Source organism: Sorex araneus, chromosome 7, assembly GCF_027595985.1.
Source record: "Sorex araneus isolate mSorAra2 chromosome 7, mSorAra2.pri, whole genome shotgun sequence".
NCBI classification, from domain to species: domain Eukaryota; kingdom Metazoa; phylum Chordata; class Mammalia; order Eulipotyphla; family Soricidae; genus Sorex; species Sorex araneus.
In genome coordinates this window covers 17295349-17316892 of record NC_073308.1, presented here as the reverse complement: position 1 = coordinate 17316892, position 21544 = coordinate 17295349, and the positions used below count along the sequence as shown (strand labels likewise).

The 21544-nt window shown below is 47.3% G+C and overlaps 1 protein-coding gene across 7 annotated transcripts in view; it reads left to right on the top strand.

The window, feature by feature from the left end:
- Positions 1 to 21544, top strand: part of ESRRG (estrogen related receptor gamma) — a 597387-nt gene that overhangs the window by 46072 nt on the left and 529771 nt on the right. Inside the window, exon 1 of one of the 7 annotated variants that reach the window (XM_055144535.1) lies at positions 885 to 1441. The exons of 5 other annotated variants lie outside the window; for them this stretch is intronic. The gene's annotated coding sequence lies outside the window, so the exon portion shown is untranslated. Of the gene's footprint in view, positions 1 to 884; positions 1442 to 4224; positions 4241 to 21544 lie in introns of those variants that run through there. One more of the 7 variants, XM_055144540.1, reaches the window with a different exon arrangement.

The following is a 21544-nucleotide window of genomic DNA, read 5'->3' as shown; positions in this document are numbered from 1 at the left end:
GCCTGTCCTGAATGCAGCTCCAGGCTCTCCACTTTGAGTCCTCTCAGCCCTTCTGGGGGAGAGGGGGTCATCCTTGTGCCCATGAGGTCACAGAAGTTCCAAGACCCACGCCATTCCCATCCTCCTGCAGCAAGGCTGTTGGAGGGGTCTTTGACATCGGCGAGGGTCAGGTCATTTTTATGTTTGAGAACCAGAGCATGGACAGAAGAAAACGCGAAGGCTGTGGAGGATTGACCAGGTGGCAGTTTACCGACGTGTGGGACAGCCCTTCCCTGTGGCCCCTCAGACCTCCAGGTCATCTTTGCTCCACCTGTTGCTTCCCACTTCTCAGCCCTGTGAAAAAGTGCACGAAGGCTGGGGAAAGACCTGCCGGAGGCACTAGCCTGGCCTCGTGGCCCTGTGGCTACACTGTGGGGTGGCAGTGAGAGGGAGGACCATGAGGGGTTAACCAGGCGCTGGGATTCCATTGGCTCAGCAGTCCCCACCCATACCTCTATCTAGAACTTTCTAAAATTTCCACTCAGGGATCTCTGTGCTGAGCTGCCTTTGGGGGTTCTACATTGCCTGTTTGCCCTCTGCCCTGTTGACCTCTTCATAGGAGGAGGTACTCCTGGGGTGAGTGACAGCTGTCCCCCTGTTTTATTTATAATACTAAAGTATAGCCCCGGCTGCAGCCTATGATGGGGCAAGCAGAATCCAGAGTGATTCTGGTCCTGGTCCAGTGTGAATTGGGGGGCAGGGTCTCAACTACTCCCACCCTAGTCAGGGCTACCAACACAGGAAGGATCTGATCATTCCTGTAAGAAACAGCAGGAAACATCTTTTCGTCATGAGATTCTTTTATTTATTTATTTACTTATTTTTGGACTCTGGAAAGACTGTCCATGGCAGGTCAGCGCAGCAGAGACTCAATGTCAGCCACGGCCAGGGCCTCCCTTCCAGTGGGTCCGAGTCCGGCAGGGGACCTGTCCTGGAAGCTGAGCTCCCTCCACACATCTGCAGGCTGGGAGTAGCCAGGTGGGTGGGGAGACACTCCTCGCGCCCCTCCCCTGACCTGTGGCCAGGCTGCCTGGGGAGGGCGAATTGTGTGAAGTTGTCAAAGGTTGCTTTGCTCTCCAGCACTTGGCACCGGCTCCGCTGAAATGCGATGCCGTTGGTTTTCAGGAGAGGTTCCTTTCTGCAGGGCTGCAAAGAGATCAGCTGGTACTGTGTCTCCACAACCGGCGAGCCAATCCACCCAACAGACAGAGCAGCCTTTTTAACCCCAAGACTTTCCACGAGCTCCTGTCCACGCAGGAAGTTTCCCTCTGCGGCTCGGCTCCGGCACCGAGCTCCTGCTGACAGAGCCGAGCCCGGCTGCATGCTGCACAGAGCCGAGGCTTCCTTGAGACATTTGTCCTTGAAACTGCACCAAACTCTTGGAAGGACCCAGGACGTGCCGGTATGTATCATCTAGGCAGAGATCCTCAGGGCAGAGCCATTATACAGCAGCCTCGGAGCAGGGCAGGAGGGATTTTTCCGACGTTCTGTTACCTTCATTTTCAATTCGTTCAGAGGAAGCAAATCAATTCAAGCTTCGGATACAGTGACTTTGCAGTAGATGGGGTTGTAATCTGTTAGCTTTAACTATTTGCTGTTCTCATTGAGCATGTAGATGGGACTTGGGAGGCAGGGACGCTGAGTGGCATGCTGGAAAACTTCTCCGTGTGGGTTAGGAATAATCCTGGTGGGTCATTGTCCATCTTGAGAAACAAGTTTGTTTCAGGAGGGCGGCTGGGGGGGTGGGTCTGTTGAGAGAAGGAGTGACATAACATTCTTGGGTAGGGAGTAGGGTTCTGAGTCCCAGTAATACATATGAGTTGCAGTTTTTAATTGACTCTTAAAGAGCATTCCACTGAGGTTTTTGTCTTAATTGAATCCTCCCCGGCGCTGTGGATTAGGTGTCTGACTGTCTTGTATGTATCTGTTTAAGTTACTTTGCTGGGATTGCAGAGTTAGACACTCTCCACTTGGCCGACGTGCAGGTGAAATAAATGCTCCTCAAATTTGGGGAGGGAAGGCAGGGACTTGGCGGGGAGAGGTGGGGGGCAGCGTTTGCCTCCCCCATGGCTCTTTCAATGCACATTGCAAAGAGCTGTCAGAGAGAACCACGGACTGAGTTCTTGGGGTCTGTAAAGCTGAGTCTCAGTGCGCCCGCTTCGGTGAATCCGACCAATCAAAAGCCCGGACCCCCCTTCCTATCAATTTTTAATATTCACCAATACTTGTGCTTATAAGATTAATTTCTCTCAGATTAGCCTGATTGATAGCTGGATTGTGGTTTCTTAAGAGCTGGCTCCCTGAAACCCACAGCCAAGCTGCATTCCATTTAACTAGTGAATGTAAAAACGGGTAACCATGGATTCGGCCACCACTAACTGCCGGTGCGCTGACTTGTTGTAAACAATACAAATGAGCCAGGAGCGCAGAGGCAACCAGACATGAAATGATTTTAATAGAAATTACGGTAAAAGGTCACATGACGTGGTATCAGCTTCTGCTCCGTTTTAAAGGGGAAGCCTTTGTTTTCTCCCCCAACCCCTGGCTCACCTATTGCCCACCCTTCCAAGTGGGTTTCTCCATGAACTTAGTGGGGCCTGGCCTGCTCGCCTGGAGCTGGGCAAGCTGGGTAAGGCTGGCCCTGCGTGGTGACCCACGCGTTTCCATGGGTAAGTACCCTTGAGTGAGAAGCGGGGTGGAGGTCTGTGTGGCACTCACCAGGCTGCCTTCACGCAGTAACGTTTGCTGGACACTGGACGTCCTCCAGGGATGACCTCCACAGAGCAGGTCACTCTGCGCCTTCTCACTGCCCCGACTGCGTGTCTTTGCTCTCTCTTCCTAAGGCTCTGGCATGTTTCTGGAGCCTTTGACTTGCTTTCCTGCTTGGGCTCCTGTCCATGTGGGTTTTCTGGAGAGCCTGGTTGAGCCACTCCCAGGAGTCCATCCACCTGCAACTTGGCCAGGGTCTCCCAGAACTGACTGCCTGGTGCTGGACGAGGTGGTTCCTGGCCTGGAAAGTGATTGTTCTCATAAATGTGCCTTAGGCCAAGAAATACTTAGCATGTTGGGCCTGTGGAGAGGTTTCAGTCTTGCTAGATATCAGGCGTATAGATACCAGCTCTGCTTAATCAGAGACAAAAAGTGTTGAAACTTGTCAGGTTGGGGGAAAGGAAGAATACTAAACTTGGTGGGCCTCATGCATGCCCTGGGTATAAGGATGAAGGGATCGGGCATCTCAATTGCAGAAAACTAAGGCACCTTAAGACAAGGGTGACAGTATTGGAATGTGAATGTGTTGTGTCTCCAAGTTCAATGGGCCTGAACTTGTCCCCAACCTCACTTCCAACATGCGGGTGCTGTCGTACAGCAGATCACTCCTGGACAAGCAAGCACCCTGGGCACTTCAGAGTAAGTGCTGCCTGCTGTTGGAGAGTGTCCTCCTGCCAAGCAGAGTCCCCCTGTATTTGTTTTTCTAGGGCTGCCTGGAGGCACAGGAGAACCAGTTGGGCCAGGAGGTTCACTCAGAGGGGCGGGCTGGAGGAAGTAAGAGCGTCAGTGCCCTCATCTGTCCCTGAGAGTTTTTGATCTAGCAGATGCTTTATTTTGAATTGGTCTGCGTTCCTGTGGTGCTTCTATTTCAAGGAAACGGGAGCCATTCGGTCTGGGGGGACGGGGAGCAATTCAAAGCAGATCTGAGAACACCTAGTAGCCCAATGTTTCCCATAAACAGATAGCACTCACCGGTGGGCAGTGGTAGCCTCTGGGGCCTCTGGGGACCACTTTCTCTGTTCAGTTTAAGGTAGATTTCCAGGGAGGTGCAGAGGTTTTGTTTTTTGTTTTTTTTTTGAAAAGGGGTTGGTTGTTGGCCAAATAAGTGTGGGAAACTCTAACCTAATCCCAGGATGGTTTTTAGGTGGTAAATCATAATTAAAATTCCACTGCTCTTGGGCTGGAATGCTGACTTGATGGACTACGTCAGTTCTGTGGGAGCACTGGGGTCTAGCCTAGCACTGCATGGACCCCCGAATACCACCAGGACTGAGCCAGGTGTTGCCTCTTGTACCCGGTTGGGCTGTGCCCCCCAAATATAACTAAATATGGTGTTCTTCTCCTCGTAAAGATTCTCCAAGTGGAAGGGGAGAAGGAATGAAGACTCGACCCCAGGCATTGAGAAGCACCAGCTTTGGAGTTTCTGACAGAGGTCAGAGTCGGGTTATGCTCAAGATTTGGGTCAAAGTGAATTTTTTTGTCACCACATTATTTTCTATAGATTGAGAACAGTTATGCATGTCAATGGGCAAGTGAAGGGTCAAGTGAGATAATTCCACGATCATGATATTTCCCGCAGTACCTGGCACATGGTCAGATCTCAGACAATTCTTGCTGGTTTCATTTCTGGGTTTGCCAGAGGAGAACAAGGTGATGGCATAGACTCTTGCCCTAAGTATCAGATCTGAAAGGGATACCTTCCTGCTGAGGCAGCCCTGTTCTAGTGACAGTTGCACACTGCATACATTTGTCATCACTTGGGAGATGGTGAATCCCCTTGGAGCACAGTGTCACGTCAGAGAACACTTGAAAGCTGGAGTTAGGATCTTAGCAATTTTCCTGCTCTTGCAGGTTATTTAAGAACGTGTCCACATCTAGGATTTTGGATGTCCTGGGTATCATGGCAATGTGCTATTTTATTTTCCTATTGTAGAAGGGAGAGTCCTTAAAGATATCAGGCAGTCATAGTGACATTGACGTTCCAGCTTCCTGAAAGCCAGAAGTTGGTGGTGACTGTTTGTTCTCATAGGTGATCGCATCAGGAAAGGGCAGTAATAATCGGCAGGGTGGCAAACACTGAAGTCACACTCCACTAAAGAGACATTTCTTCTGAGGATTGTGTACATGTTCACTCTGTTCTTTGACCTTCCGGAATCTAAGCGTCTGGCTGTCTGCCTTCATTCCCTCTCTCTGTTCCTGCCTTCTCTTTTCCTTTGTTCTTTCCTTCTTCCTCTCACCACTTTCCTATCTTCCCTCTCTTACCTTCCTTCCTCCTAGCACTCATGTATTCTCTCAGCCATGTAGCATTTTCTTTGTGAACATGAAGGTTCAGGCAAGAGAGAGAAGAGGCAGACAGGAGTCCCATGTTCTTTTATGTTAGCTTCAGTTTTATAAATGGAAACTTTCAGGGGAGTCCAACAAACTCTGTTTTCCTTCCTCCTGCTGTTGGGTCTGAGAGGCACATCTGAAGTGCCCCGCAGACCCCAGGGAAGCCTGGCGCAGAGACTATTTGTTGATTCATTGATTAAACAGCATGGAGGGAAGAGGCATCCCTCAGTAGTGAAGGTTTTGAAACCCCAAACTGCAGTCAGCAGTACCACAGTTTCTCTGTGCACCCCCCACCGCAGAATTAATTTCCTTTAGAAATGGAATCAAAGCAGAGACTGGATCTTGTCAGGTGGAGTTTTCCTGTGGTTGAATGTTGGACAGTTGCATGTGGAAGGCAATGCATTCATTCCCCCTCTGCACGTGCCCCCCGCCACACACACATAGAGGAATGAAGACAGGGACACAGCAGGAATCTCCAGAGAAGGGATATGGATGGCTGCAAGGTGAAGGACCAGCCAACCTTCTCTTTTACCACTCCAGCCAGATGGTCAACTCAGCCACTGTGTTTTCAACACAGTGCACTCTCCTTCCTGCCCTCTCTTCCTAGTCTCCACTGTTGGCATTGACACTGAGTAACAATGGCAGTGAGTGCTTCATGACTCAAAAGATATAGAGGTAGAAGTTAGATCTGGAATCTTGATACTCAAGGATGAACCGTTTGTTCAAAGTCATTCTTGGGAGTTGTAAAACCTGGACTTGGGATTCCCAAGTCCTCAGTGCAGGCTCTTTCCAGGTACCTGCCTTTCAGTGAAGGGAATATCATGGTGGAAAGAATAATCTTGCTTAGGAAATGGTCCGGTTCTCCTGAAATGGCTTTCTCCCAAGTCCTATTGGTCTAGTTTTGATACTGACGTAGAAACTCAGTGATCTTCGGGAAATACAGCCCACGATTCTGAGCGGTGGTTTCTTTCATTGCAAAACAAGCTAAGATAACTCATGAATACCTACAACTAAGCAATGAATCAACACAGGTCATTTAGTTTTGTAGTGACAATTTCAGGACAGAACCTTGTCCAGTGCCTGACAGAAGGCAGAGTAAATATTCCCACTCCTCTGCCCTGCGCAAGGTCAGTGGTGGTGAAGCAGCTGGTGGGAGGCTTGAGGAACGGCTTATAAACCGCTATCTGTTGTATGCTAGTGCAACATTTGGAATTTTTTTTTTTTTTGGCTGTGAAATATAGAGAAAACGAGTGCACTGGATTACCGTGTGCCTGACAGAGTGACATGTAGGAATGCGATGGTAGTAAGGATAAAGGAGGGGGCAAAGCTGTTTGTGCTCATGAACTGGCTGGTTGATACCATGGAGGAGTCTGCCAGCAAGTGCCAGCTTGGCCTGTTTTGGTCTTTTTCCTGGAGTAGAGATGGACTCGGAATATAATGCGCAAGCCCCATGCCACCATCTCCCACAGATTTAATTTCCAAAGGAAATCATAAGCAGAACAGTGTTGGTAGAAGATTACTGGCATCACACTGACTGATTTCAAAGACACCATCTTTCTTGGCGGCACTTGTCTTTGAAAGCTGCTCCACCTCCCAGCCCAGGAACTAGAGGGGCTGGGTTAGAATTCTGGATCAAGCACTTACTACTTTATCACACTTACTTACTGTGATGATCTTGGGCAGTAGCTCATGCACATTTTGTCTCGACTGCCTCATCTTCCGTGGTAGCCTAATGGTACCCACTTGTTCTGAGTGTGTGCATCACGAGCGTGCTAGGCCCTGGCCCAGAGCAGGTGCTCTGTTTTCAATCTTGAGCAATATTCTTCTCCTTTTAGCTATTTTCGTTGAGCTGTGTTTTATACCAAGACTTTCTCCCCAAATACCATTATGAGTTTTAGTCCCTGGGTTATTAATACATAAAACTGATTTTTAGTTTGAACAAAATAAAATTGCTTTTCATTAAGTTTAAGTAGGCATGATGCCATATGGTTTACTTGAATCAGAATTTGTATCATTCTTACTTTGAAGAGAGATAGTTTACCTGCCTCCTCCCCCTCCCCCTATCTTATAAATGAGAAAATGAAACTCTAGGAGGAGATAGAACTTGTTCAATTCATGAAGGACAGAGTCATAAATTCATTATTGTCACCATACTGCCTCATTAAAGAGGAAACACTTGGAGAGGGAATAGGAATGGTGGATTTTTCTAGAACAAATGGAGATCATGAGAGAATCATGAAGCAAATTTATTTGAGGGTATTTAGAAGACTCCGAGCGGACCCAGGAGAGATTTTCACAAAAAAAGGCAATTTTAGTGGTTCTATAATCAGGAAGTCTAGAAATATTAGTCACAACTGGCTTGTGGACAGAAAAAAGTCAGGTGGAAAAGATGATGGTTAATGAAATAATGGAAAAGGGTAGAAAAAGAAAAGGAGGAAATGGAGGAGAGAAAGGGAGAGTAAGACAGTGAGAAAAAAATTAATTATATGCAAGCAATCCTGGGGGTAGAAGGTATAGGAGCTATATAGTTTTGAACATGATTTTTTTCTAAGTCAAGCTGCTAGAAAGAATGGATTTGGGACTTAACTGTGGAATTTTTAGCTTTAAATATAGTGTACTCTTTGACATTCAACTACCTGCCTTTTGAGACATAGGAATACGTTCACGGATTTAAACACAAGGATAGGCATATCTGCACAGCAACAAATAATGTTAGAATCTTCTTTTTCATTTTTGCATCCTTTGGCCCACATTGAAGATTTCTAAAGTCCTGTTGTGATCTTGCAACACTCTGCTTCCGTTAGATTAGCTGTGGGACACTTGGTGCTTTCTTATTTAAAGCTTTCTATTTAAAACTTGTTTTCACTTCTTATTGAATTGGTTTTTAGGAAACCATCTTGTGAGCTAAATCAGTCCCATTTTTTTCCCCTTCCCAGTTTTACGGATGAAGAAACCAAGTTTTACAGAGATTAAGCACTCTCTCCCCTAAGATCCAAGCCATTTTTGCAGATCTGAAAGCCTTCTTCTGGCTGTGATCCTCCAGTAAGCAGATTTTAATCGTTACTGCCTTCATTTCTTCTTATCGGGGTGGCTGTTCTGTAAGCAACTTCTGTGAACTTGGACACACATGTGGGTGCGCATAGGCACACCTGTGTTCACATCCAGGGCCCTCCTGGGAGCAAAAATAAAATAGAAGGTGTCTGTCATCCATTCTATGTGATGTGCATGTGACTTTGCGTCTGCATGGAGTACTGTCAGCCCTTCATAAGGAATGCCAGTGTTCACAATGGCCTGTTCTGTGAGAATCGTGGTTGGCCACCGGAAGGCTAGAGCATGTGACATCTTCCCAGGCAGTTGCCTGCTCTCCCCCAACAGGTCCCCCTGGCTCTCTGTAGAGGACATGTATAGCCTTTCCAAGGATCCTTCCTGTTCTGTGTGTTTGCTTGGGAGATGGGTTTGAGTGATGACAGTGACCAAGAAGAGAAGGCAGTGCCCATCAGTTGTGTGATCAGTACAGCAGATGGAAAGAGGGAAAAGGTCAGACCACCTTCCTACATCTCTTGAAGTAGAATTCCTGATGTCAGTCCACAAGGCAAAGGCCCCAAGCTCGCTCTGGGGAAAGGAGGGCAGCTGCCCAGTCGCCCCTTCTGTGAATTAGGGTTGATGAGCCCTTTCCGCTTTGGAGATGTGCTGCATCATTCATGAGCTAGATTATGGTAGTCAATTCAGTTCATCCTCAAAGCAATTCTGTGTCTGTCCTGTCATGTACCAGGGCAGGTCCTGATTTCATGGGCTTTGTGTAGTTGCAGGCTAGATGTGCCCCCACCAATGTTGGAGGTAGAGAAGTAGCAACTTTCCTCCTGTTCTTTCAGAAGTCTTAGGCCAAGAGCCTGGCTCAGAGTAAAGCTGCCTTTCAGCTGAGTTATTACAGCAAGATGGAATGGCTTATTGAGAGGAACCCAACTTGTTTCAAAGTGAGCAGGCGACCAGGAAGTAGGTCTTCTGACACCTGGATTAGGGTGGATTCTGCCTTCTTTAGGGATACCTGGCAGAGGGTCACAAGCTGGAGAGATAATGGGTAAGTCACTTGCCTTCCATGTGGCCAACCAAGGTTTGATTCCCAACACCCCATGGTGTCCCTTAAACCCCACCAAGAATCATCGCTAAGTGCAGAGCCAAGAGTGAGCCCTGAGCACCTCCGCGTGTGGCGCTCAAACAGAAAAAACAAAAAGAAAGTTGTAGCAAGAAAGCACTTCACAGAAGACAGTTCGGAAGGGGGAGAAATTCTTTCAAACTCAGAATCAGTTTAATCAGAATCAAACTTCAAACTCATGACTCAGGTCAGTGCCATCTGCCCTGTCTTGTGTTGCATGACCTAGGACACTGTCCTCCATGGGAAAGGGCAAGAGAGGGATTCAGGGAGGATCGATGCGCCAGGGCCCCCACAGGGTGCACGTGAATCCCTCACCCAGGCTTTTGTCCACTTCTGCGGTTAGGCAAGGAGAAAAGCATGGTCTTTACTGCTCAGAAGACAGAATCGGGGCTGCTGGCACAAAGAAGGCTGGCCTTGGATTGGCATGCTCAGCTCCCTGCTGATCTGGGCCTCCTCGGCCAGTTCATGAGACTGAACCTTCACTCCTGCTGTGTGTAGCATCATCTGAAAAGCGAAGGGCTGGGCTGCTTGTCTGAAGGAGTTGAGTGCAAACACTTTTCATGTGGGAGGCATGGATTCCATTCTCTGCACTGCCTGGTCGGCTGCAGGGAGCATCCCTGGCATGGCTCACCACTACTGAGTGTGACTCCCCCAGGGAAACCAGTAGAGACCACACAGACAGACAAACAAGCCAAAGAAACCAGCATGAGTTCTAGTATGGGGGTAACAAATACAGCCCCCCTTAATCAGAACAAAACACACCTTAGGGAAAGATTATCGTTGGCATAAAGCCGAGAGCTTAGTTCAGATGAGATTGCTGTGTCATTTCCCACTTTTGGAGTGAAACATTCTAAGTTGTGTGGGTATAGGAAGGTGAAATGAGCATGTGTCCCATCTCCTGTGAACTCTGTTTTGTTAATATCATGTAAATACGATCCTAATTGCGTACTGTTGGCTGCATTTCTTGGTGTGGCTCAATTTCTCTGACTCTGACAGAAATAATGCATCTGATAATGGCTCCGAGATCTTCCTCTGGATCGGGCATCAGTCAGCACCCGGCCACGTGTCTGTTCACGCTCTTGCTACTGCTTCCACGAAACTGTCTGCATGTGCCTGGCAGAACTGTGCCACCAGGAGGTCGGCTTTGTGGTCTCTATAGCCATCACCCCTCAGCTGCAGGGAACGGCTACTCTCTCAGCATCTCAGCACCGTCAAACTCTTAGTCCTCATGTGGACCTCAGATATGCCCTGTGAAAAGATGCAGGTCACTGGACAAATGCCTTTGGTCTGCCCGCCATGTGGTTTGCACATTGGAGGCTTCCTCTGGAATTCTCTGGATGGGTTAAGCTAATAAGTCAATTTTAGGAAAATTTCACTTTAAGACTTCTTGAAATGAGAGGAACATACTGCTTGCCTTCCTTCAAAACAGTACACAGTGAAGGTAAAAAAAAAAGATAAATGATCAATTCTTATGGATCTCCTCATTCCAAGCTTTTAAGGCTATGTGATAGAAACTTTGTAATTATTGCGGGTAATCTTGCAGAAAATTAAATGTGGAGTTTGCATATGTGAGGAAGTTTGGGCTGCTCTGCTCCCCATAGCCTGTTAGTGTGTGGGACCAAGCAGCCCCCACCCCCCTGCAGACGCTGGCTCCACTTCACTGCGAGTTAAATGCTATTTGTGGCACAGACGAAATCCTCCATGGGCTCGAGCCAGCCGACGTTGGAGGCATATTTTAGAGAAACTTGGGTCTGTAACTGACTTGACTGTTTCATAAAAACTCGAGACTGCGGCTGCCAGCTTGGGGCAGTCTGCCCTTCCCCAGGACCTGTGTGATGCTGAGGACTGGGGACTGGAGGGGGCTTAGCCTATGGCCTCAGCAACAGAGAATCCAGGACCCCAGATGGTCTGTGGCCTGAGATGGAGAACCCATGTTCTAGACTCTTCCAGAGGTGGAAAAAATTTCAAAAGGGAAGGGAGAAAGTAGGTAGCCTGAATGTTTTCAGATTATTTTTACAGGCTGATTTTTGGATTAGAATTTTCCCCATCCCCAGGCAGTGTAGAATACCAGCTGGTCAGGTGTTTGCTTTGAAAAGCCATTTGGGGCCAGAGACATAGTGCAGGGATTAAGGCTCTTGCCTTGCACACAGCAGATCCCAGTTCAGCCCCAGCTCTGAGCAACTGCTAGGAATGATCCCTGAGCATGGAGCCAGACTTAAAGCCTTAACACCACTGGATGTGGCTCCACCCTCCTCCAATAAATAAATTAAAACCCTATGGGCAGAGGCAAAATGATAGTGCTGCCTTCCATGCAGCAAACCAGGGCTCTATCCCCGACACCCCATATGGTTCCCTGATCTTTGTTAGATGTGTCTCTGAGTTTAGAGCCCGGAGTAAGCCCCAAGCATCATGTAGCATGGCCCCCAAATCAGAAAAATGAACAAACAAGGGGTATTGGGAAGGTGACAGTTGAACTTCCAAGGACCACCATTTGGCCTCATGTGCTTTCTATGATGAAGTGTGACCTCAAAGCAACTCCCCAGGACATCCCTGATGAGACTCTCAGCCCTCGGCCACAGCACTGCCGAGTCCCCGGGAAGAGAGGGCACTCCTGGCAGGAACAGCAGTGGCAGCACAGATGACCTTGGCTTTCTAAAGACAAAAGCTTTATTTCTCTAGATGCCCCCAGTGGCCCAAGCTGGAGCCCATGGTGTCATTGCAGGGATCAGCTCTTCTCCGGGCTACTGGCCCTGCTGTCAGGAAGCAGCTGTATATTCCAGTCCAGGGGGAGGAGAAGATTTTGTAACTCTTCGCTTGCCAGCTTTGCAGCTGGTTCCTGTGCCATCTGTCTCTCCTTTCCTCCAGCCATTCAAGCCTGAGCTGGACCCATGTGCCATGTCAGTAGCAGGGTGATAGCCATTGCAATGGGCCTGAAAAGCATGGGATTCTGTCCCACTTATGGGGACCCCTTCCCGATGGCTGGCAGCTTGCAGGAGTAAGAAGCTCTTTATTTATTTAAAAATAATTTTGGGGGGGGTGGATGTTGGGCCATGCCCAGTGATGCTCAGGGCTTAATCCTGCCTCTGTGCTCAGGGGTCCCTCCTGGAAGTGTTTGGGGGACCCTATGCCAAAATGCTAGGAATGTTAGTGCTAGGAATCGAACCTGGGTCAGCCCCGGCAAGTGCCTAATTAATTAATTAATTAATTAATTAATTAATTAATGTGGGCCCTTATTAATTAATGCCTGTATTACCGCTCCATCCCAGAAGTTATTCCTTTAAACTCCTCATTGAGGGGTGGGGGATTCTGTTTCTAAAAACCTCATGTTTGAAAGCAAAATTGTTTATATTTCTCCAAGCAGATCTCATAGGAGTTTCTCTATGACTGTGTCCTATGGCAGTTGGATGTAGTGTGGAGTGGGGGTTGGGATTTCCCTGTTGGGTGTCACCCTGTCATAAGTAGTGTTTCCCAGTGGAGGGAAGGTTCTGTGGGCACCCGAAGCTCAACTGGTTTCTTTCTCACTGATGAGGGTGTGGAGCCCAGCGGAACCAGCTTGTTCATAGTGAGACCTTTGCCACACAGGTCTATCACGAAGTTCAGTCGCCGTCAAAAAGGGGGAAGAAAAACATCACAAATCACTGGAAATATATCAGCATCCTGAGCGGCAGAATTTATGGGGCACTAATGGATATCTCTAGCGATTTATCTTTTGAGTAGCCATTGAAACACCTCTGTCTTTTTCTTACTAAAAGGCCTTCCTGTCACAAGACAGAGCTGAGCCCCCCAGCCTGGCATGAGTACTGGCAAGAGACGGCACTTCCTTTTTGCTTTGACTTTTCACTCTCGTCGATTTTGTTCCTCTTTTCCTTCTTCACTGAAAAACTCAAATGGAGTACTCTAAGTATATATTCAATTCTTGGCATTCTAGACCAGGAGATGGAGCCTGGAAGAGTTTCTCATTCTGGGGGAATATGACCCCCGGGGGCCCCTTGGATGCTCCAAAGGGCCCATAAGCAAAAAAGTGTCAGTGGGCCACCATGGCTTGAGATTAGGCAGCCAGTGTGGGGGGATAAAGTTGGACAGTTGGACCCCCAGTATATAGGACAGTGTGGGGTCCAGAAAGAAGCCATGTTGGAAGGGAGCCATGGTGGGGATAAGGTGGGAAACATGGGCCTGGCTGGGAAGGGGGGCTCGGCCAGAGGCCACCCAGCTCCCCTGAGCTTCACCTTTGTCACCTTTAAAGTCATTGCTTGTTTTCTGTGTGGCAGCTGCCCCAGTCCTGAAGGTGCCACTGGGGTGGTCTCTAAGCCGACCAAGTTCTGGTGACTTCCTATCCCAAATGGAAGGCTTCCCTTGAGAATGTCCAAACTTTGGATCTTCATGCTTTAGGCCTTTCTCAAGCTCAAGACAGATCTCAGTTCTGTCTCTGATTTTACTTTTGATCATTGGGAGAATGACTTTACGTGCCTCCATTTCCTTGACACTAAGATGAATCCAGTTTTGCTTTCTAAATTTTTTTAAACTTTGGCATACTCAGCCATACTCAGGGCTTACTCCTGGCTCTGTGTTGTTCAGGGGCCACTCCTGATGGGGCTTAGATCAAACTCTAGTTAGCTGCTTACAAGGCAAGAGCCCTACTTGCTGTACTATCTCTCCAGCCCCCAATTCTGTCTATATATAATATATACTGTATATTGTATGTAGTATATAGCACTGTAGCACTGTCGTCCCGTTGTTCATCGATTTGCTTGAGTGGGCATAACATCTCCATTGTGAGACTTGTTACTGTTTTTGGCATATCGAATACGTCACAGGTAGCTTGTCAGGCTCTGCCGTACGGGCGGGATACTCTCTGTAGCTTGCTGGGCTTTTCGAGAGGGACAGAGGAATCTAACCTGGTCAGCCGCATGCAAGGCAAATGCCCTACCCGTTCTGCTATTGCTCCAGTCCGTGTGTAATATATATTCATATATATCATATATATATATGAAAACATATCTCTAGGGTGAGTCACCATCCCTCTGTCACTGCCTCTAGATTCCCATCCAAATTTTATTTATCCTAGTGAAGATTGCATGATAGGGAAGAGACATAGCCTGGAATCCAATGGACAAAGGTTTTGCAGGTTCCTGGGATAACACAGGCTGACAGAACACTAGACATGCTGCTGTAACCTTGGGGAAGTTGCCTCGGGACCTCCTCTCTGGGAGAGCAGAGCGCAGGCCAAAGGTTCAGGCCTGGAGTTGCCCCCATGCGCCCTGGAAGGCCTGATATCCTGCTTTGAGCTGGAGGATTGGTATAGGAAGCTCTGAGTGTGGGGTTCATGGCTTGTATTTTTAGGAGCACCTCAAGTGTTGTGGATACACTTCAGCATTTGGGGAGCCCAGGGGTTGTCCAACCTCCCTTCCCTCTTTGAGAAACTGTTCCCTTGTATAGAAGAAACACAAAATCCAGAGCACTGGAGACCCTTTAAGAAGGGTCTTCTCCTTGTAGGGGGCACTGTCTTCTGGCATGTGATCTCGCTTTCCCAGTGAGTCAGTGGGTCTTTTGAGGGTGACCTGGTGGGTGGTGACCTCAAGGATGTGATAATGAGGATGGAGCAAATGTCACAAATAGTTTGTCTGTGCCAGGAAACTGGGGGCCCAGCTTCTCTGGAGAGGGAAGAGTAGCATAACAGTTGTACCCACACTGGAAAGCATATACAGACCTCATGACTGGTCTCCTTAGAATCTTGAAGGGACACACAGACACCCCAGATTCCATTACTGCATAGAGGGAGAATGCATGCAATAACCTGGTCCTTACCAACTCCCTAAAATACACTGGAGCTGGCAAGGCTCTCTCTCTCTTGCACTTGGATTAAACATAAACATCATGATGTCAGGCAGATCCACCTTGGCTGAAGTGGAAATCTCTGTTTTCTAAAATGCGAAGGAGGGGTAAATATCTAGAACCCCCACAAGGCCTCACCGCTACATCAGATCTCCATGGGGCAATCATGCTGGGGCATCAGATCTCCATGGGGCAATCCACAACCATTGAGATGGCCTGAGGTGCTTGATAATGGGTCATGTCACCTCAGCCAGCTGTTTCATTTCCTGGTCCTTCTTGTGGTGACAGCTATCTCTGTTTTGTTGTCCTCACATCCATATACCTGGAGGGAGAAGAAATACTGCCCAAGCCTAAATGTAGTTCATTTATGAGGCAGGAAACCATTTACTGTTAAGAATGATGCCCTACTGGCGCATATACTGCCTGAGCCCCTGTGCTGCTTGCGCCCATGTGGCCAAGCACATGCAGTGCCCAAGCACATGTGTCGCCCGCATCTCCCCTCTTGAGATGTGTACTTTCATGCTTTCGTGTCTAGTGCTAGGATGTGTGTAGAGCTCTCTCCACCCTTGGAGAAGCCCTCGCTCTCTCTCTCTCTCTCTCTTTCTCTCTCTCTCTCTCTCTCTCTCTCTTTCTTTTTGGGTCACACCCAGCAATGCACAGGGGTTACTCCTGGCTCTGCAAAAAAAAAAAAAATGATGCCCTACTCAGTCCAAAAAGATAGCACAGTGGGCAGGGTGCTTCCCTGGCTCGTGGCTGAACCGGGTTCAATCAAGAGCACGTGTGGTGGTCCCCTAAGCCTGCTTGGAGTGACTCCTGAGTGCAGACCCAGGGGAAAACCTTAAGCATCACCAGGTGCAGACCAAAAATTTAAAAAAAAAAAAGAATAAAGCCCTCTGACTCTCTCAGTGACAGTATTGTAAACCACCTTGCCTAATACAATAAACAAAAAAAGAAAAAAAAATCTGCCAGAGAGGCAAGCTGTTGGGTGGAGGGAAACTGAGGACATTGGTGGAGGGCAGTGGACACTGGTGCTGGGATTAGTGTAGGAACAGTGGATGCCTGAGGCTGAATCATGAGTGACTTTGTAATTCACAGTGACTCAATTTGAAAAATGCAAAAAGAAAGAAGGAAACTCTAGACAACAGGGAGGTCTGAGTCCTGCTCGGGTTCTCACTGATTCACACCGGCCCTGCCTCGTCCTCCCGCGCTCGCACACACCGTTGGCATACCTGCCCCTTGGGAGGCAGCTCTGCCTGGAAACAGGTGACCTGGGCAGGGCGTGGCTCTCGTTCCTGCCAGGAGTGTTTTGGAGTTGGAGCCCCCCGGAGGAGACAGAGACACGGCTTGAGTTTGGAATAGCTGATGTGCTCATTTTTCCAGCCCCTGGCGTGATCTGCCCTGGAAAAGACAGGGTTGTCTCTGCCCTGGCTGCGGGGAAATGGAATCCAGCTTGGACTCACTGGTAATAAATAAATAAATAAATAAATAAATAAATAAATAAATAAATAAAGCTGGGCTGATTAATGGGCAGAGACCCGAGGGAAATCTCCAGGTTCCTCAGCCTTTTCACTCTTGCTAGATCTCTCCTTGCATAGAATGCTCTCTCCCCGCACTCCACTTTCTAAATGTGGTCATTTTCACGACACAGACTATCTTGGAGAGAGTGCCAGGCGTCATGCAGAACCAGCTGCAGCATCCGCGTGACATTCCAAATATTAATACAAATAGAATTAATTCACACGCCAGGGGTGTCTCCGGAATCCATTTTAAGTTGGCACTTAACTTGGCTGGAGGTTTCCCCGTGACTGCCCGTGGTGAAAAAGAATGTTTGCTAAACAAGGCCGGGCTGGGCCAGCCTCCATCCCTAGATTCGCTCCAACTCATTCATTAACTCGTCCTGGATCTGAATGGCCTGCAAAGGGAGGTCAACAGGAGGTGGCTGATTCGTGGCATTCCGTAGCCCGGGCCTCGGCTGTGCCTCCAGTTCCTCAGGTGCTGGGGCAGAGTAGAGATGACTCTGTCTCTTTGGTGATTTCAGGGCGTGGTTTCATAGACCCTGAGTATTACTTTTACTCTTTTTAGAAAACAGCCTCTGATTAGTTGATTCAACCCAGAAGATACGCACTGGCACCTTGTGCCTTGACTTCCATTTAGTGCGCAGCGGGACTCTGAGAAGAGAGTTTGTGGCTTTGCCAGCTTATTCCTGGCTGGCTGTGTCTTTCTCTCTCTGCATCGGGAATTTAATAAAGACACTATCTGGGAGCAATAATTCCTACAAGCCCTGGACAGTCCTTTGGGGAGGGAAAGGACCGACCTTTTCCTGTTTTTAATAAAACCTCTGTGAATTTGGGCTTCCCTCTTCTGCACTTCTGGGCACTGTCTTTATTCCCTGTATAATGGTGGGGGCGCCCACTGGAGTGTAGACAGTGAGTCAAGCTCTGTGGGGGTGGGCGGGTGAGGATTTCTGTGCTCCTTCACTTTGGTAGCGACTCACTCCTGCTCCCTTTGCATGATGGGGTATCCTTGGCGTCATGCTCAGCTAGTTGTTATTGTTTGTGATTTCCTGCCCTGCCTATGTCTAAAAGTTCCCAGAAGTTACTGCATTAGTCAGGTGCACTTGGATTCTGCATTGATGGCTAACAGCTGTCTCTGATGGTGACACTGGCAGATTAAGAGGTTCATTTTTAAAAAATGAAATGATAGTGCTTATTTTTATTATTTTAAAATTTTATTTACTTATTTAGGAATAATAATATATTAATATATTAATAATAATAATATCGCTGGAGTGATAGCACAGCAGTAAGGCGTTCGCCTTGCACGCGGCCGACCAGAGTTCGATTCCTCCGCCCCTCTCAGAGAGTCTGGCAAGCTACCAAGAGTATCTCACCCACATGGCAGAGCCTGGCAAGCTACCCATGGCGTATTAAACATGCCAAAAACAGTAACAGACAAGTCTCACAATGGAGATGTTACTGGTACCCACTTGAGCTAATCTGATGAGCAACAGGATGATAGTGACAGTGACAGTGATTTATTTATTTATTTACTGCTTTTTGGGTCGCATCTAGCAATGCTCAGGAGTTACTCCTAGCTTTGCACTCAGGAATCGCTCCTGGCCATATTCAGGGGACCATATGGGATGCTGGGAATCAAACCAGGGTCAGCCACATGCAAGGCAAACGTCCTACCCTCTGTGCTATTGTTCTAGCCCCAAGAGCTTCACTTTTTGTCTTGAATGAGGAGCATTTAATATGTCATTAAAAGTCCCACTGGTGCATAGTTTAGATGGGGAGATATGATAAGATCTTGGTGTGGTGAGGAAGATAAAGAACACAGCCATAAAATCTCTCTTTAAAAAAAATTATGTTTTAATAAGTTTAATAAGTCACCATAAGATACATAGTTCCAAAGCTGTTCATGATCTATTCTTCCACCAGTGTACATTTCCTACCACCAGTGACCCGTTTCCCTCATGCCACCCCCTCACCCCCACCTCTATGGCAGGCACACTTCTCACACCCCTCACCTCTCTCTCTCTCTCTCTCTCTCTCTCTCTCTCTCTCTCTCTCTCTCTCTCTCTCTCTCTCATGTGGCTAGGGGGCTCCTAAGGGTGTTAAGAGAGCCCGGAGGCACTCCCAGGAGTTCTCTGCTAGCTGGGTTTGGTGTGAGGGCCCTGAGGTTTCAGGCACTACCCAGGCTCTGCAGCAGGTCCAGTTCATGGATCCAAAGGCCTGCGAGTCATCAGGGAAGCTCAGCTCATTCTGCTTGATGATCCTTTCTGCCGAGACCCACAGACAGACTCCTCAGCTTGTGTGCCTGAATATACTCTGCTATTCCCCAGTTAAACAGAAACCCCCCCTAGAACCAGGAATCTCTTCCAAGTTTGTTCATGAGTTATTTGTCATCACCTCTAAAGCCTGTGAGAGCATCTCTGCTCTCCGGATCTCTTCTCTCTGATTATTTCAATCTTGCACATTCTGTGTCCTAGATTGGAGGACCTTTTCTCTAGCAAGTTCAAGTTATTCTTAAGTGAGAAATGTCATTTTAAGACCATAGTTCGGGCCAAGTAGGTACACAGAGTTCCTGGGTTGGTCATTGTTCTGGCCCTTTATACAGGATAGGACTGTTGAGTGTGTGTGTGTGTCTCTGTGTGTGTGTATTCAGCTTTTGAGTGTGTGTGTGTGTGTATTCAGCTTATAAAATATTGATACATGGTTAGGGAGATGACTCAAAGATAGAGTGCATTCTTTGTATTCAGGGCAATGTATCTTTCCCTGGGCACTGGATGTGGCCTCAAACAAATGCAATTCCAATATAGACAGATATTTTATCTTAGGTATAGTTTCATGACTCTCCAGCCTTCAGTATCAATTCACAGGGATTGAGTTTCAGTGTCCATCCCCAGTTTCCAGTGAATGGCCTCTCTGATTGTTTGGATGGCCCAGCTCATCACCTGCCACTCACGGAAACTATTTCAACCTCTAACCATATCTATATTCTTTTGTGTGGTCACTTTATACTTGCAAGTCAGTTTGGCTAGATATCAAAGAATTTTCTTCATGTCAGTATATAAAATAGGTGACTTAATTTTCTTTAAAAATCTTTCTTCATATTATCTATATTTTTATTTCCTTTATGTTATAAAATGTATACGTTCATTGCATAGAAACTCAAAGGCATTTCACTAGATTATTTAGATTATTTTGTTCAAGCGGGCACCAGTAACACCAGTTGGGTGTTCGCCTTTCACGCTGCCGACCCTAGTTCGATTCCTCCGACCCTCTCGGAGAGCCCGGCAAGCTACCGAGAGTATCTCGCCTGCACGGCAGAGCCTGGCAAGCTACCCGTGCGTATTGGATATGCCCAAAACAGTAACAATAAGTCTCTCAATGAGAGACGTTACTGGTGCTCGCTCAAACAAATCGATGAGCAGCGGGATGACAGTGACTAGAGCAATGGCATGACAGTGACAGTGATGACATTTACTAGAATGTGTCTTAGGGTTTCTAATATCAGGTACTAGATATTTTTCAGTCATTTAGCTTTTAAATATATGGGGCTGGAGTGACAGTACAGGGAATTTGCCTTGCACATGGTCGACTTGGGTTCAATCATTGGCATCCTGTATGGTCCCCCAAGCACCACCAGGAGTAATTCCTGAGTGCAGAGCCAGGAATAACCCCTGAGCATCACTGGGTATGACCCAAAAAGAAAAAAAAATTCAGGAAATTTACTTTAGTTGTGATTATTAGTATTTGCTATTGTCTTTGGCTTTGATTTCCTCTGCAGATCTTTCATTAGCTACATGTTCAATTTTCTCTGCCGATCTTCACTATTTGTCTTTAAACCTTTTTTTTAAAATTTTTTTAAACCTTTTTTTCTCTCCTCTCTCCTCCTTTATTTGTGGTGGTTCTCTCTTTTTACCTATATTTTATAAAGCAATTATCTACTATGCTGGTTTATTTGTTGTTTAACTGGCCTATTATGAACAATATTTTCCTTTTATTTTGAATCCTTTCCTTAGTCCTGCCACTATATTTATGAGTTTTTCTAATCTGATTGGGGCATTCTTTTCTATGTCACATCGTTCCTGAGAGCTTTTAAATTTCTTTTGAAACAGAGGTCACAGTTTTGATCTGTTTTGTGAAAGTGTCTTTCCTAAATGCTTTTGTTGTCTTCAGAGATGATATTCTGTCTTATTTTTAAAATTATAATGGCTTTGTATGGGATTTGACCTTGATACTTTTCATTGTTCATTTTAATGTGAAATTAATTTTCTCAACCTCTTAGAGAGGTGGGGTTCAGGAAATTATAGTAAACTTAACAGCTCTCTCTCTCCCCCCCCACCTCTCCCTTTTCTCCCTCTCTCTTCTCCATTTCTTCCCTCTTTAAGTTTCTTCCTCCCCCTCTTTGGTTCTCTTTATCTCCTCCCCCTTCCTCTCTCCCTCTTCCCTTTATCCCTTTTCCTTTCTTCCTTGCCTCCATCCCTGTTCCTCATTGCTTTCTGTGGGGTCCTGATACTTTTCCTTCCTCCACCCCAACTTAATGTAGACCTTCTGTTTCTGTCAGCTCTCTTGGTTGATGGTCAGGTTCAGGTTGGGTACCACACTCTTCACGTGTCATGGGTGGGCTTCTAGCGAGAGCAGAGTTCTGTCCGCTGGATTGTAATGGGCCTCTCTGCTGTCCCCTTGGTCTACTACCAAAGGTCCTTTGCACATGAGGACACCTCACCCACTGTGTTGCTCTTGTTTCTCACCAGGCCACTGAATTTTCCACATAGGGATGTTGTCTATTTTAGAGTTATTCTATTTTAGGGCCCTTGGGCTCCTTGAGATGCTGGCTCCATGTCAGATTGGTGGCAGTTGGGGGTTGGTTTTGTCAGCTCCTGCTGGTGGTATCAAGAGGACGTTTTGTCTTGTG